This window comes from Prinia subflava, chromosome 13, assembly GCF_021018805.1.
Source record: "Prinia subflava isolate CZ2003 ecotype Zambia chromosome 13, Cam_Psub_1.2, whole genome shotgun sequence".
Lineage (NCBI taxonomy): Eukaryota > Metazoa > Chordata > Aves > Passeriformes > Cisticolidae > Prinia > Prinia subflava.
Genome location: NC_086259.1, coordinates 1,476,458 through 1,492,189, shown reverse-complemented (window position 1 = coordinate 1,492,189; position 15,732 = coordinate 1,476,458). Strand labels below are relative to the sequence as shown.

At 46.3% G+C, this 15,732-nt stretch overlaps 1 pseudogene; it reads left to right on the top strand.

Moving 5' to 3' along the window:
• The first annotated feature begins 17 nt into the window (after positions 1–17).
• Positions 18–10,912, top strand: LOC134557838 (thymidine kinase 2, mitochondrial-like; annotated as a pseudogene).
• Positions 10,913–15,732: the final 4,820 nt, after the last annotated feature.

Sequence of the window (15,732 nt, the reverse complement as noted above, 5' to 3'; positions counted from 1 at the left end):
CAGGGGCGGAGGAAGTGATGGGGCGGCGGCGGAAGGGCCGGAGCGGGGCGGAGCCGGGTCCGGTGCGGGTCCGGGCGGCAGCGGGATGGGCAATGTGGCGGCGGGGCGCGGCCTGGGCCTGGGGCCGGCGGGGCGCGGGCAGCGCCGTCCCCGGCCCCTCAGCGAGCGGGCCCCGCGCCGCTACCGGCCGTAAGTGCGGGGCGGAACCGCGGGGAGGGGACGGGACGGGCCCGGCGACCGCCCCTGAACCCGGCTTCGGGTCAGTGCGAGCCCTCGGGATGCGCTGGAGCGGCTTTGGGGGAGCGGGAGCGGGGTCAGACCCGAGAGCTGGATCAGACCGAGAGCTGGATCAGACCGAGAGCTGGATCAGACCGAGAGAGGGGTCGGACCCGGGAGCGGGGTCGGACCGTGCAGCGGCTTTGAGGGAGCAGGACCGGGTCAGACCCTGGAGCGGCTTTGGGGCAACAGGAGCGAGCGGGGTCAGATTGGAGCTCTGACCGGGGGTGACCGCCGAGCCCGTCCCTGCCTTCCTGCCGTGCTTGGCTGGGTGAAGGGTCTCGTAAGCTCAGCTTGGCTTGGACAGTGTTTTTGCCCTGTTTTGAGGTGTAAGGTGCTTATTTTGGAGCTGCTCTGTAATCCTCGCTCTTACCCGCCGGACCTGTGAGGCCAGTGGGTGCTGCGCCAACTGGTCTTTCTAAAATTCATTTTTCCTCTACGCAAACCCGCTGAGGAGCAGCAGATGTAGCAAAAATGTGGTGAAAGTGTGAGCACTCAGCGTTGGACTTGTAAGCGTCAGGGACAGCGTTCAACTTCAGCTAAATCTGTGTCAGTCGGTGCCACAATGTGTCTGTTACATGACCCAATAATTACCTAGAACCTTGAAGGTTGATCATTTAGAAAATAGTGTCATGTTAAGCCATAGGGAACCTAACAATGTCCTAGAGCATCTCACATTAAGAGGCTCAGTATAACTAAGTTCTTAAGACCACTTTGATTTTAACTGTTGTTTATTTCCATTCTAGATAAGCATCTGATTAAAAAAGATGCTAGAAAGAGAATTGTAAGTATTTGTATTTTGTTCAGAAAGCAAAATAAACAGTGCAGCCTCTTTCATTACAATTCAGTTATAATCTGAGTGTGTGTATTGGCAAGCGTAGGCCGTAGCTGTGTCACTGTAGTGGTGGGTCTGTCACTGGGTCATACTCTTGCAAGGCTATGCTGGTCTAGTTGTGAAAATTGTAATAAAATTGTGAGAGATGTGTGCAAAAGTTCTGTTAGAACTGGTTCAGGAGACTTTTTAGACTGATCTGGTATTTGATTTTGTGTTGCTTAGAACCAGGTTACGGGAAGGGCAGGCTTGTTGTATTTTAAACAAAATCAAGGACAAACCTTGATTGGACAATTGTTTTTGTACAACAGTTATTAATGCTTTCCCCAACAGACCTGGCAACACATTTTGTAATAATTTTTAGGAGTCCTCCTCGAAATGCTGGGTTGCCAGATATTATTTGGTAATTTTACAGGAATTGTCCTTATGAAGTAATTAACTGTTAATCCAAAGGATAACAGACTTTAATTTGCATACCATGCAACATTTTAAGTAGCTACTTAAATTCCCTGGCTGATGAGATTCTCCTAGGCCTGACTCTACAGTATTATTGCAGATTTAGACCCTGTTTGAACCAGGCAAGTCTCTTGTGATTTTACCTATTCAGGGTAGATGCTTTTCTGATTCATTTTGTAAAAGATTTGAATACATTCTGTTTGTTAGAACACATTGTGGTAGAATGTGGTAGCACTCTGGTCCTCTTCCTTTGCTGGCAAGCGTTACTTTCTGAGAAGTTAATTTGTAAGGGGATGGGCTTGTCACTGAAATGCGAAGTACTCTGCTAAGCTGTTCTTTCCCTTACATCACATTGATTTTGACTCCAAAAAAAAAAAATTCTCTCCAGGCGTATGAGGTAGTCTAATCAGCATTTAAAAATGCTAAGAATATGTTGGGTATTGACATTTCTCTATTTTTAGCAGTGTTCATTATTACCTTTTACGTTACAGAATTCAGTACTGTTTTTTTAAGTCTGATGAGTTTCCAATACAAGTCCTGAATACTCTGATTTACTGCTCAAGTATTCCTTAAAAATAGTTGTACACTTGTAGGGTCACATTAAGTATTTTGAATCCAAGATGCATTGAACATGGAGTTATTCTTTTTAACCAGGTTTTGAAGGAACCTTTGACCAAGTGGAGGAATGTTCGAGGTCACAATATACTGGTAAGTGGCAGAAATTATTTCTGCAGTTACAGTGGCTGTTCTTTTAGCAAGACGTGTAATGGCTTTTTATCAGCCAGCAAAACTGCTCCAAAAGGTGTGATCCAAACATTACACAGCAAAAATTAAAGCTCCACAAAGCAAAAGAGCTTCTACTGTGATTAAGACATGCATATAATAGAAGCATGGCATATAAAATGTGCTTTTGGCAAGGACTGGGTGTCCAGTGGGGTGTGAATTAAAGCAATTCCCAGGAAGGTGAGCCCTGAGTGTGGCAGTTCTTTCTAAATGTGCTTATGCCTGTTTCAAAGAAGGGCAGGATGTCACTCAAGGTGAGGGGTGGATCCGGTCAGTTAATGTTGTTTGACTGGAGTTCTTTGAATAACTCTGGTGCCCCCAACATAAGAAGGACATGGAGCTGTTGGAGCGAGTCCAGAGGAGGCCACGGAGGTGCTGAGGGGGCTGGAGCACCTCCCCTGTGGAGCCAGGCTGGGAGAGCTGGGGCTGCTCAGCCTGAGAGGGGAAGCTTGTGTGGAGACCCCAGAGCTCCTTCAGGGTCTGAGGGGCTGCAGGGAAACCAGAGAGGGACAATTCCTCAGGAACTGCAGTGACAGGACAAGGGGAAAAGGGGACAAATTGAAAGAGAAGTAGTTTAGGTTGGATGTATGGAAGAAACTCTTTCCTCTGAGGGCGGGCAGGCCCTGGCACAGGGTGCCCAGAGCAGCTGTGGCTGCCCCTGGATCCCTGGCAGTGCCCAAGGCCAGGTTGGGCACTGGGGCTGGGAGCAGCCTGGGACAGTGGAAGGTGTCCCTGCCATGGCAGAGGGTGACACTGGATGATCTTTTAAGGTCCATTCCAACCCCTTAACACTGTATGAATCTGTGATCCTGTGGCTGCTGCAGATAAGGAAAATTCAGCTCAGTGAGGCGTTGAGGGCTTCTGTTGACCTTTGGGTGGCCGAGGCTTCTTGGAACTGTTGCCCCGGGGCTGTCCCTGGGTCCCAGCTGCAGTTGCACACCAACCCTGCCGTGGTGCTGGAAGTGGTCCCTGCTGTCAGTGCTGTGCTTGGGGCTCAGCCCTCTGCACAAACCCCGTGGTGGCTGAGGAGGGATCTGCGGTCCGCCCTGTGGACACAGCCCAAGCCATACTTGCCCTGACACGTGTTAAATACCATCAGTGTTAGCACAGGCCCCCTGGAGGAGTAAATTGTCCCTCCTAGGAGTTGCTGATGCCTTTCTGATTGTTAGTAAAGGGTGGGGCACGTGTTGCACGACACCACAGCAGCCTCGGAGCACTGGGAAAGTCTGGTCTTGGCAGGGAGAAAAGGAGAAGGTCAGACCTGTGGGCTGAAGCTGTGCTGCTGGCTTAAAACTTGTCACCTCAGCCAACAGACACTGAATGATGTTTTATTTTGAGTGAGATCCTTTCTCTGCTGTGCAGGATAGATTGTTTCTTGTAAGTTCTGTGTGTGTGTGGAATTGCAGCAGTCAGAAAGTGGAACAGCTACCTGAGAGCTGCTCTGAGGATCCTTTGGGAAGAACAGCTGCCTGTTAACCTTTTCTGAGACCCAGACCATACTTAGAACTCTGTATGATATCTGGATGCACTGGGTGTACTGAGAGTCTGTCAGTGCACAAAAATAGAGTAGTAGATAGGGGTTTTTTTCATTACTTGGTTCTGACTGTTCTATGTGCAGAGTAACTAATTCCTGCTGACTTCAACCAACCTCCCACTCAGTGTCTGTAGGGACAGGGCCATAATTGTACATTAACTGTCCATTGTGGAGAGCAAATGATCACTTAATTCTAATCAAACCTGATGTCGGCTATTTTAGTGTGCTTCTTAGAGCAACGCTGTTGTAGGGCAAAAGCTTCCTAATAACCCAAACTTCCTGTTGTGCTGTTTGTCCTAACAAGTGTCCATCTGTCCTGCTTCCATCTCTGACCCCAGGGCTTAATGTACCAGGATGCATCGAGGTGGGGAATAACTCTGCAGACCTATGTCCAGCTAACCATGCTGGAGCAGCACACCAGGCCCATGGTAAGGAAACTTCTTCTTTTAATTTTAAGAGTAATTAGATGTGGTTAGGAGTGCGAAATCCTTTTAACCTTGTATTCAAGAGTTAAGGTGCTGTGTGTGTTCATTCTTTGTTCCTGCAGTGAGTAAGGATTTCTGTGGGGCAGACATTGATATGCTCAGCATGTGCTCTGGGGGTAAAACTTCTGCCTCCTGCTTGCTCACAACTTCCCCAAACTGATCCTGCTGTTTGGGCACAACTTCTGGAGCTCGGCTTGCACAAATCTCTTCCTCATTTCATGTCAGTGACTTGTCTGTGATTTCATTATTTTGAATCTTTGGCAAACACCAAGTAACCTTATGTTAGAATTCATAGTACTGCTTTGTGCTGTCTAGAACAAATTTAGCCATTGCTTCTTCTATTTATGCAAAATACTTCCACTACCGTTTTCTATTGCTTTTTCAGGTGGTTTACATCCTTTTTTTCCTTGTATTTGTTCCTTTTTTTTTTTTAAATTAAATTTCACATCCTGCCTTTTTATCAAGATTTCTTCATTCTTTTCTCCTTCAAACACCTTTTGTTACATTCTATGGGGTCTTCCATTCCCTGATTACAAGACCTGGTCTTACATGCCATGCTTATATTTTACTGATTGTTCTTATGTTCTGTTTTCTAAGCTTGTGTTAGGGCAGACTTTTAGCAGTGCCAAATATGGAAGTGGCACATATAATCATTAGGGTTTTGGAAGAGGTGTTTTTCCAAGACACAGAAATCCTGTTCTGTTGGAGAGGTTCATTCAAGAATTCCTGAGGATCTCCCTGTATTTCAATTTAAGCTTTTTTTTGTCATTTGAGCCTTGCTGGAGCTATTTTTGCTTTGTTAATGTGCAGAAACCTGGGTGAGAAGTTGCTCTGCCAGGCCCAAGAGTGTCAGAGGATCTCCCTGCTCCCACATGAAGTAGTGGTGGAACACATGAAGTGCTGGCTGAGGCCAGGGCTCTGTCAGCTGCAGTTACTTATTTTTAAAGTCCTGTTTCCTTGCTTGAATGTCTGATGTCAGCCCTGTGCTGTCACCCAGCAATGCATGAGATGGAGCAGCTATTTGGGGAGCAACAGTTCCCATTATCCTGCAGATCCTAAGTGGGTTGCTGCTGTTTTGTACCCTGAGTTGGCTCCCACTTAGCTTTGAGCTGGTGTCTGAATAACAAATTAGAGTAAGATCAGGAGTCCTTGTTTGTTTTGGGGTTCCCACCCTCCAAGGAAGTTTGTTTCTCACTAGATTCTGAAAATTGTGTTTCCTATGTGCCACCTGAGTCTGCAGAGAAGCAAGCATGAAAATGTACAGGGTGAAGTTCTGTGTTGCAGATTTCCCCCATAAGGATGATGGAGCGGTCGATTCACAGTGCAAAACACGTTTTTGTGGAAAACTTGTATCAAAGGTATGGGATGTGGCTTTCTACTTTATTTTCTTGGATTAATTATTTAAAATGTATATCTAATCAAATGATAATTCCTTTGGTAGTGTGCATTTTAAGGGGCCTGTGCAATCTGCCAGTTCTGTGTTGGAATGGCAGTGTGTTTGGTATGGGTGGTGCTGCCCACTTCCTGTAGGACTCTGGAAAACCTTTTTCAGCACTGCTCCTGAGTATTTAGAACTCAGTGTTGTTTAGACACCATCTATTGAAGTGATCTGCTCTCCAGCTGAATACCCGAATCTTGCTTGACTCAAACACACGCTGAACAGGTAAAAAACCACAAGGATATAAAGAATAAGGCTGCAGGAGGGAGAGAACTGGGCTGCGTTAGCCAGCCTGGCACCCTGGATTGGCATTTCTTGCAAGCAGGGACTCAAGTCCTATGCCCTTGCACAGAATCAGGATTGACAGGATTAAAAAAGACTGCGAGCTTTGGTAGGCTGTGAGTAAAGCAAGAGCAATTACCTGCCCTAGGTATAACTCACCCACCCCAAACTAACTGCGGTAGTGCAGGAATCAGGGTTTTGTTTGGTTGTTTGGGATGCTGACCTTATGCCAGCAGTGTCTGCGACAGATGGGTTTTAGTGGGTTTTTCAGTGGCCCGGAGGGACAAACCCGGTTTGTGCCACAAGGTGTCACCCACGCTGCACGAGTGTCATCCCTCTCTGCCGCGGGACCGCCTTTGGCACTGGGGAGAGACTCACATCATTCATCCCAGTCCATACACAGTGCAAGCAGCCCAGAATAGCCTCCTTTTTAGATGCTGATTTCTTTTTAATGTAGACAAAATGCTTTGTTCCCAAAGATTTAGTTGCTATGAGGCTAAATCTGTTTGTGTCAACTCTGGGAATTAATTAAATAATAATAAAATTTTTAAGGGCCTCTAAGATGTTTTGTGACCTCAGCACTTTTCAAATGTTGGAAAAAAGGCATTTGCTTTGTTTTGTTACAGCAAGCTAGAAGGCAAATGATAGTACCAACAGCAAGCCAAAAGAAAAAGATGTGTTTTAAAGGGATTATAAATAAAACAAGGAATGCTTGAGGAATGTATGAAAGTAGCTAGTTTGTGACACATTAAAAAATGAGTCAATCTGGCTGTGTTAGGTATGTTTTAAATGTGTGCACACGAGTGTGCAGGGTGTGCCGTAGGTGAGCTCTGCAGTTCAGTGTCCCTCTGAATCCATCACTAGTTATGATAGAAAATTTGCTCAGCTTGTGTTGGGCTTAGGCAGTAAAAACGTGACTTGGTAGGAGTCAAATGTGAGCAAACTTTGGAAATTTAAACATCATTTTGTGCCTTTTATATTCCCTGTATCTTTATGGACCTTGAGCCAGAGTCCTCCCAGGGAAAGCAGAGGTGTGTTGTCTGCAGGGCAGGTCAGTGCAGTATTGACTTGGAGGTATCTGTCTTTTAGGGTAAGAACAGTGGAGCTTTTTCTTATTTCCAGTTCCTTTTAACTTTCCTGTTTCCCCATGTGTCCTGGAGAAAAGTAGCACAATGAGAGTCTGGCTGATGTAGATCCCTGCTACCCAGAACTGATGTGTTGGAAGAGCAGCAGTGACCAGTGTTACCCCATTTCTGGATGGCAGATCAAGAGGGGAGGTGGTGCAAACAGGGGTTTTGCTTTTTTCCATATTTAGGGAAATGGCTTTATTACTTTTGCTCAGTTTTGCAAATGACCAAAGCAAGCTGTCAGGGGACTGGTTTAGAAATCTGTGGAATATTTTTCTTCGGTCCTATTTCAAATGGCATAACTAGTCTTAATTACTCAGCTGGAGAGCACAGGAGCCTCCCAACTCCATCTTTTTTACAATTTTTATGTTGCAGAAGCATTTAGGAAAGAGTATGGAGTATGTGTTACTGTCACCAGTTTTGAAGAGAGGATACTGTAAAATTAGTAATATTTGACAATCAGAATATGGTATTAAGTGAAAATCGATTCACTAATAAAAACATAGTATGCGATTCTTAACGTGTCCTCAGTAACTCCCTTTTACTTGAGTTGCCTGATACTTTATTATTGTTGCGGAGATAACTTTGGGGTCTTTGTCTCCAACATTCTGTGCTCCGAGTTCAGAGTTCTAGTTAAGCATATTGGATATTTCACTACTCTTTCCACAAATATTTCTTACAGTGGGAGTAAATTTATCTACACATTGACATTATATTTTTTGCTGCATTTCACTGTGGCTTCTGTAAGGAATTATTGGTGCTGCTCAGTAAATCCAGCCCTTCTGGTGACAGGCCCTGGGATAGATTTGAACTGATACTGATACAGAGAACCTGAGCAATAAATATCGTTGAGTACTTGAAAAAAAAAAAAAAGAGAGAGAGAGAAAAGATTTGGTCTTTCTATGTTATGAACAATGGTTTGTGTGGCCTTCAATTTGGGTGGGCATAATGCTGGCCTTTTCATAAATGATGAGTAAATGGGGAGGGATTCTGGTCTGGTGAGCAAAATGAGAGTTTGGAGTTGATCTCTGCATGATGCTAAGTGAGTGATTTGTGCCTCTTGTGTTTGTTCAGGGGAAAAATGCCAGAGGTGGATTATGCTGTCCTGAGTGAATGGTTTGACTGGATCCAGAACAACATCGATGTTTCAGTGGATTTGATAGGTAACATCTTGGTGGCTCTGGAGGGCTGTGTTTGTGGGTGGGTTTCCCTTCTGGGAGAAGCAATACTTCTTGTTTCTTGGCTCATAGATAATCACATTATTCAGTATAAAAGTGGACACCATCAGACAGCTTGGGTTTGTGGGTGGTTCCTGGGTTGACTCACGGCAGTGCCAAAAGGGAGGTCTAGTGGTGGTACCCAAGCCAGGATCCTTCCCTTCTGTAGTTTGTGAAGTGAGTTACTTCTTTGCTTTTAAAGAACTACTTCTTTGCTTTTAAATAACTATTAAATTTTTTATTCCGGCAGTTTATTTGCAGCCATCTCCTAAAGTTTGTTATGAGAGGCTATAGACACGATGCAGGGAAGAGGAAAAAGTCATTCCTCTGGTAAGGAGTTCCTCTGATATATGTGCTTATAATGAGCTTTGAAAATGGAATGATTCCAGTCTAAATACTAAAATTGTATCCTGAGTATACTGCCAAAATGTGGTGCAGCTGTTTCTACTGCAAAGTAAACTCTGAGTATTGAATTTTGATTTATTTAAAAAATAATGATCTGTCATGCACGCTGACTCTCCCAGGTGTTCTGTTGTAGTAGTCAGTGCACTGTAGCTGACTTGAGGTGCAGTATTAATCCTCTGGTAATCTTCTCTAAGATGTGAAAGTCAATTGCCTTTGTACCATTAAATGCCACAAAAGCACCAGGTGAAGCACGGATAGCTGGGCTTGCAGGTGCTGAGATTTCCTGGGCACTTTGTAGTCTGCTCCCTCCAGGATGTTTGTGCATGAAAAGTGTCTCTGCTGTGGCTGAAAAGAAGCAACTCCATGAGAATTGTGAGCTTGGGAATCTGCTTTGAAACAAATGGTGGTGATGGAACAGTGACTTTCTGTGCCAGTTTACAGCACGGCCCTTCATGCCACAAGGCTTCTAAAAAAGCCTGAGCAGACATAAATGCAGTTCCCTCTGCAGCTCTGGGTGGGTGGCTCAGGAGGAGCAATTGTCAGTAGAAGATCTGTGCAAAGAGCTAAATTTTGGGCCCAGTGAAATTTTGCCTGCCTTGAGAATAAATCCCCTGTGATGGATTTGAAGAGCTTTTGTGTTATTTTGCAGCTCTGCTGAAGAGGAGGGGAGCAGTTCTGAAAGTGAAGTGGTCCCCATGAAGCAAAAAACCAATTGGTGGCAGGCAGAAGAGCTTTTAGAGGAAACTGAGTTACCAGAAAGTGAACTGGGAATTTCAGGGAAATGTATTGACACAGAAAGTGCCCCCCATACATATTCTTAGCAGCCTTGCCCTTCTTGTCCTTACCTTGTAGTATTTTCCTCTGTAAAAATCTTGAACCACCTTTTACCTGTGGGAGAGCATCATGGTTGCTTGATCTTAAAAGGAGCTGAGAGCCCTGTGCTTCTGTGAGCTGTGTCTTTGAGGTCTTCCTGGAGTTAAACTTTATACTGGGAATTAACATTTCTCAAAAACCTTCTGATGCTTTTTATTTTTTTGTTAGCGGAAGATATGTGTTGCAGGCTTTTATATGTGTCTCTTAACTGCTTCCCAAATGGATAAAGATTGCAATGTGTGTGTCATCCCTGGGCATTGGTGTTATTCCAGTGCCTCTTTTCTAGGAATATTTAGAGGCTATTCACGAGCTCTATGAAGAGTGGCTCATTAAATGTGCACTGTTTGAAGTTTCCTGCCCAGTACTTGTATTATTTTAATGATAACCAATTAGGCATGTGGGGGATTGTGCTTTCTGAAATAACAGGAGTGTTGTTCAGTGGTAAAAGTAAATAAATCTGCTTTTCTGATAACCTTTGGAGAAGGACAGCCTCAGACAAATGTGACAGCTGTTGGTGTAGAGCATAAAAGTGGGGTCTGCCATCTCTGCAGTGGAATTTGAGGGGCTGTTCACTGGGATGGCTTGAAGGATCAGCTGTGTAGCTTTCAGGGAATGCCAAATTCCCAGCAGAAAGCAGCTTGGGCAGATCTGTTGGAGTATCCCGGCTTGGCTGCACTGGTAGTCCTGTTCTGTACTGTTCTGCTCAAGAGAAACCAAGTTCTGTGATGTCAGTTATTTCCAGTGTTTCCATCTTCTTTCCAAGGTCATTGGAGCTGACCATGACGTGCAGAAAATGATTGAGAAGTACGAAGAAAACCGGGACCAAATACTGAACCCACCGAACAGACAACACCATTTATAAAGCCCGTGGCTGTTGTATCAGAAATCATCTACTGAAGTCTGAGTTAGTATTTTTAGTATTTAAATATAATGGCTATTGTTTTTGCACTATGCTTTGTAGAATGCTATGGACTTACAGCTCTGAAATGATCAGATGCCAATCAGGAACAGAACATGAGCCAGTTCTCTTTGTGTTTTTAGGTTTTCCATCAGTTTTACTGTGTCAGTTTTGTTCAGCTGAAATACGGCTGTTTCCCTCATTTCCCACTTTGCTGCTGCTTCCCAGAAGTAACTTTAATGTCTTCTTTTTTTCCCTAAAGACAACTGTTTTTGTAATTTGAAATAAAGGGTTTATTACAATGGCCTCTGAGGAGGGTACCTGAGGTTTCTCTGAGTGGAGTGAACGGGGTACCCAGCCCCGAGTGGCCGCTGTGTGCAGGGGGAGGTTGGTTTGACAGAGCTGCCAGCCCGGCCCTGGAGCCCAGCAGATCACCCTGAGTGTGAGCACACGGCACGGGCGGGACAACCCCAGGACAGCCACGGGATCAGCCCCAGCCAGGCTGGGTTAGGAGGGGCAGGTCCTCCCTGGAATTCACAGAGCCTTTGGGCCCCTCTCCCCTGGCATCTCCTGGAGAAGCTGCAGCCCCAGCTTGGCCAGGGCTGTCCTTGGCTGGGATGGGAGCTGGCTGAGGGCCGGGCCCAGAATGGTGGGAATGGGATCCCCCTGGTGGGAATGGGGTCCCTTGCTGGGACCAGGGCTGCTCCACACCTCTACTGACGGTGTGGAGGAGGGCACTGAGTTTACCCCCGGCTAACTGGGGTGATACCCACTGCCTGGAATGGGATCTGGAGGGCGGGAAGGCCCTGCTGAGGGCCCTGGCCAGGCTGGGTGATGTGCCAAGGCCACTGCCACGAGGTCCAGCGGGGTCAAGGGCCAGGTCCTGCACTTCAGCCACAATGACCCCCTGCAGCTGCAGGGGGATGTCTGGACGTGACACTCAGTGCTCTGGGTGGGTGACAGAGTGGTTGGTTACAGGCTGGACTCAATGACCTCTGAGGTATTTTCCAGCCTCAGTGATTCTGTGATTTTTGAACAATTGAATTGCAGTAAAAAGGAGGGGTGGAGCTCTTTGGGTTCTTTTCTGTTCAAATACAAAAATACCACAAAGTATGGCAGGCAAGGGTAAGAGTAGGTACTGGAAAGATCTCAAAGCAATGAGGCTGGATTGTTGGAATTTTGATGTCCCTGGTCAGGTCAACGTCCACTCTTGGTCCCTTGGGGTGGTACCCACCAAACAAAAGGTTCAGAGGGTTGCAGACATTCCATTTAGCATGGGAACAGCTGTATCCCTCCCCAGGGAAATGCTTCCTCTGTCAGCTGTGACCCTGAGGGCCATGCAGAGCCTTTGGGTGGGGCCTCCCTGGCAGGAGTCAGGGGCATTTGGAGGCCTGGGTGGTGTCAATGCCCCTCTGGCTCTTGCCCACTCGTGCCCCTGTGCTGTGTGGGCACCATGACCTGAGCAGAAAAGTGGCTCCAGGAAGGTGCTGCCCTACCCTCTGCTCCTTGGTTCCCCTTTCCAGGCACATCCTGAGTGGCCATCAGGTGCCTGAGGCACAGCAAGGCATTGACTCCTTCCTGCCCAGGCTTTACACACTTCATACCAGAAGCAGGATGTTCATTATTTTATTATTGGAGGAAGCAAATGAAGTGCATTGAGTTAAAATAGCTTTGTTAAACAGATCTTACCAGTTTGAAATGGTGTTGTGCTCTAATCCTGTCCACATGAATGCAAGTTCATTGAATTCAGGAAGTTCTTTCTGCTCTGCAGGACATCACAACATAACTTAGTTCTGAAGAGAACTGTGCACTGGTAGTCCCACTGAATTCACTGCAAAACATTTAAAAACCCCTCAAAACACAGTTTTTGTAAGTGATTGCAGAAAGGTTGCAAGGGGTTTTTTCAGCTAGCTTTTCACAGAGAGCTTATTTTATTTGTGTTCATGAGATCCCCAGCCCTGCTCTGGCTGAGCTGAGGAGCTGTGAAAATACAGGGTGCATGGGACACTGTTACTCTCTTCAAACATTTCTAAAAAAATTCTAAAAGAATTGATTTCTTAATTGGTTTGCATTCTTTTACTTCTTTTTTTAAAGAAAAACACAGGTGTTTTTTGGGTTTATATCACTATTAGTTTATTATGACCTGTAAGTACTTGGCAAGTCCGTAGAGAAAACCAGTGGGGGTTTCATTCTTGGACTTGTGAAAGGAAGTGCTGAGTTGCCCTTCACTTGTGCTTCACCCTCTGGGTGTTGCCTTTAAGGGAATCCTTTCAATGCAGCACTCAGACTGCTCTCACATTGATTTTTGGGGTCATTTTCAGGGAATGATCCCAGAAGTACAGAATGTTTTTCCCCTACTGGTTCTGGTTGGTTTAGCTGGAACAAGCAAGGCTTCGTGAGCACTTTGATCACTTTGTACAGACATTTGTCAGGCACTTAGTGCAGGATGGAAACATTCAGTTATGGGGCTTTGCAACAATATCTGATGGTGCTGCTTTTGGACAGCACTGCGTTTGTAGGGTTGTGGTTTGCCTAAACCGCATTACACTGAGAGAACCACACCCAGTCAGGAACTGCACCTCCTGTCCTGTTACTCCCATCTGGTGAGCTGTTTCTTTTCTAAATCACTGCAACTCAATAATGGTAAGTGCACAGAGAGCATTTCCTAATGAAGCACTAAAGCTTGTGATCCCAGGAATGCCATTCGGCTGCTCTGTTGTAAATCTTTAGAATTTGAGCTTAAAAGTAAGATTTTGTGTGCTAAGTAATTATCTTACTTATTGCAGCTTCTTTGTAGGGGGGATACCAGATATTCTTGACATCTGCTATTAAACTTTCACAACTTTTTCTTCTCTAAGAGTCCAAAAGAACGATTTCTTTGGAAATGCTTCTATACAATTGAAGCTCAGTCTCCTGCAGTTTGTTCTTAATTCTAATTTCACTATGGACATACAATTTGCATGGCACAGAAAATGTCAATGGTTTAGTACAGAGAATGTTACAGCCCAAAGGATGCCACTGTTACTTGTCAGGACACAGCCCTGTGAACACTTTTTGTTCCTAACACCCATTTCTCACAATCCACCCAGAGCTGAAGGCAGTCCTGTACCCTGGTGTTACCTTGGGCAAAGTTCTGTTTCTCCTACACTGCTGGAATCAGGAAATGACAGAATTGCAACCATTAGTTGTGCAAAAAGCAAATCTTTATATTTTAGTTCCTGAGCTTTTTCTAGTCTAATCCACGTGCACTCCTCTGGATTTCTTCGGTGATGAAAGTCAATCATAAACAATTCAACAAAATTAATTCTGGCTAACTGTACATGAAAGGCATTTTTTAAGCATTCAAAATTGAGCTCCATATTAGTCACTGTGAAGAAAATGAACTCTACTCCAGCCCAAACCAGCACACATCTCAGTGCTACTGAAAAAGCTACTTGAAGCAGTATTAAAGTGTGTTTCTAGGTAACAAGTTGAATCCCAACAGAATCCCAGAATTTTTCGGGCTGGAAGGGACCTCTGTAGTTCACCCAGTCCAAGCCCTGCCCAGGCAGGGTCACCTGGAGCAGGTGACACAGGAGCATGTCCAGGCAGGTTTGGAATGCCCCGGAGAGGGAGACTCCACAGCCGACTCAGAGAGCAGCAGCTGCCCCTTGCGGGAGCGCAGGAACTCGCGTGGGGGGAGCAGCGAGCTCAGCCCGGGCGCTGCTGAAGCGCCCGCGGGCTCGGGGTCCTCCATGGCTGCGGCGGCGGGCGGGGTGGGCTGGGGCTGGGCTGGGCTGGGCTCGCGTTGGGCTCGGCCTGAGCTCCCGCCGGGCTCGGGCTGGGCGCGGGCTCAGGCTCGGGGTGTCTCCGGGTTGATGTTCCCCGAGATTCCCCTCGGGGTGGCCGTTCCCCGAGGTGGTGAAATCTTCCCCCAGGGTTGCTGTTCCCTGGGTATTTCCCTGGGGTTGCTGTTCCCCAAGATAATAAGGTTTTCTGTCTTCTCTTTGCCCTGAGCGTTTCACACCAAAGGCAGAGACGACACTGTGAGTCAAGCAGCTCAAGTTATCAAGGTTGTTTATTTCATATTATCTAACAGTTCTTGTTCGGCTTTGCAAGGCGTCCCCAGCAAAGCAAGACACGCCGTTGGACTGGCGCTGGGCTGCCGCTGGACTGCCCGGATCAGAGAGCCCCGTACCTTATGTACCGTACCCCCGACCCAACCACAGTCCAAGACGTATTTATTGTTTACAGAACATTACCAATACTAACTTGCTACGCTAACATGTCAGTTCTATTCTAAACCAATCTCTAAAGTCCAAATCAGCAAAAGATGGGGGATGAGAACAAGAACAAGGAAACTAGGGGCCACTCCCCAATTCCTCCATCTTGTCCTCTCAGCCCCGTATACTATGAATCCTAATCTCTATATTTATACTCTATAACAAACTACTATCTACTTCTAAATTCTTAGGATCTGTGATTCTTCCTTCATGTGAGCATTCACTTCCATGGATAGAAGCCAGAATCAGAGTCCTTCTGGGCTCTGTGGGAGGCTGGCTGACCCCCTTGTACAGATCCCAGACCCCCCTGTACAGCCCCCTGACTCTCCAGGGCTGTCAGAGGGATCCCCTGGACTCCAACAGGGGTGGGGGGTTGGCCGTGGAATTTTTTTTTAAATTTTTTTTTTTCCTCTCTGAAGGAGGGAAGCGGAAATCGTGACACTGCGGAAACGTGAAAAAAAAGTTTCAGCATCCCCAGCTGTGGGGGACGGCCCCAGCGCCCGGCCCCAGCCCCGGGACAATGGAGCTGGGCCGCCACCTCCGCCTGTCCTGTGCTGCTGGAGCGACACCAGGGAGCCGGGGGGCTTCTGTCCCCGCCACTCTGAACACACCAAGCACAGAACCACCGGGCGCCTGGGGCTCCAAGGGGCCGCTGCAGGTAACCCAGGCCAAACCCCGCTCAAGGCTGAAATTTCAGGATTCAAATGCCTCGGCGAATGCTTTAACATGCAATTCACATGGCCCAACAAAATCTTTCCGAAGCATGGTTACTGGGTCATTACATTTTTACTTTTCTTTAAAATGTACATTACTTTAATGTACTTTTTTACACTTAGTAAATAAATAAGATTAATGCGCTTAAGC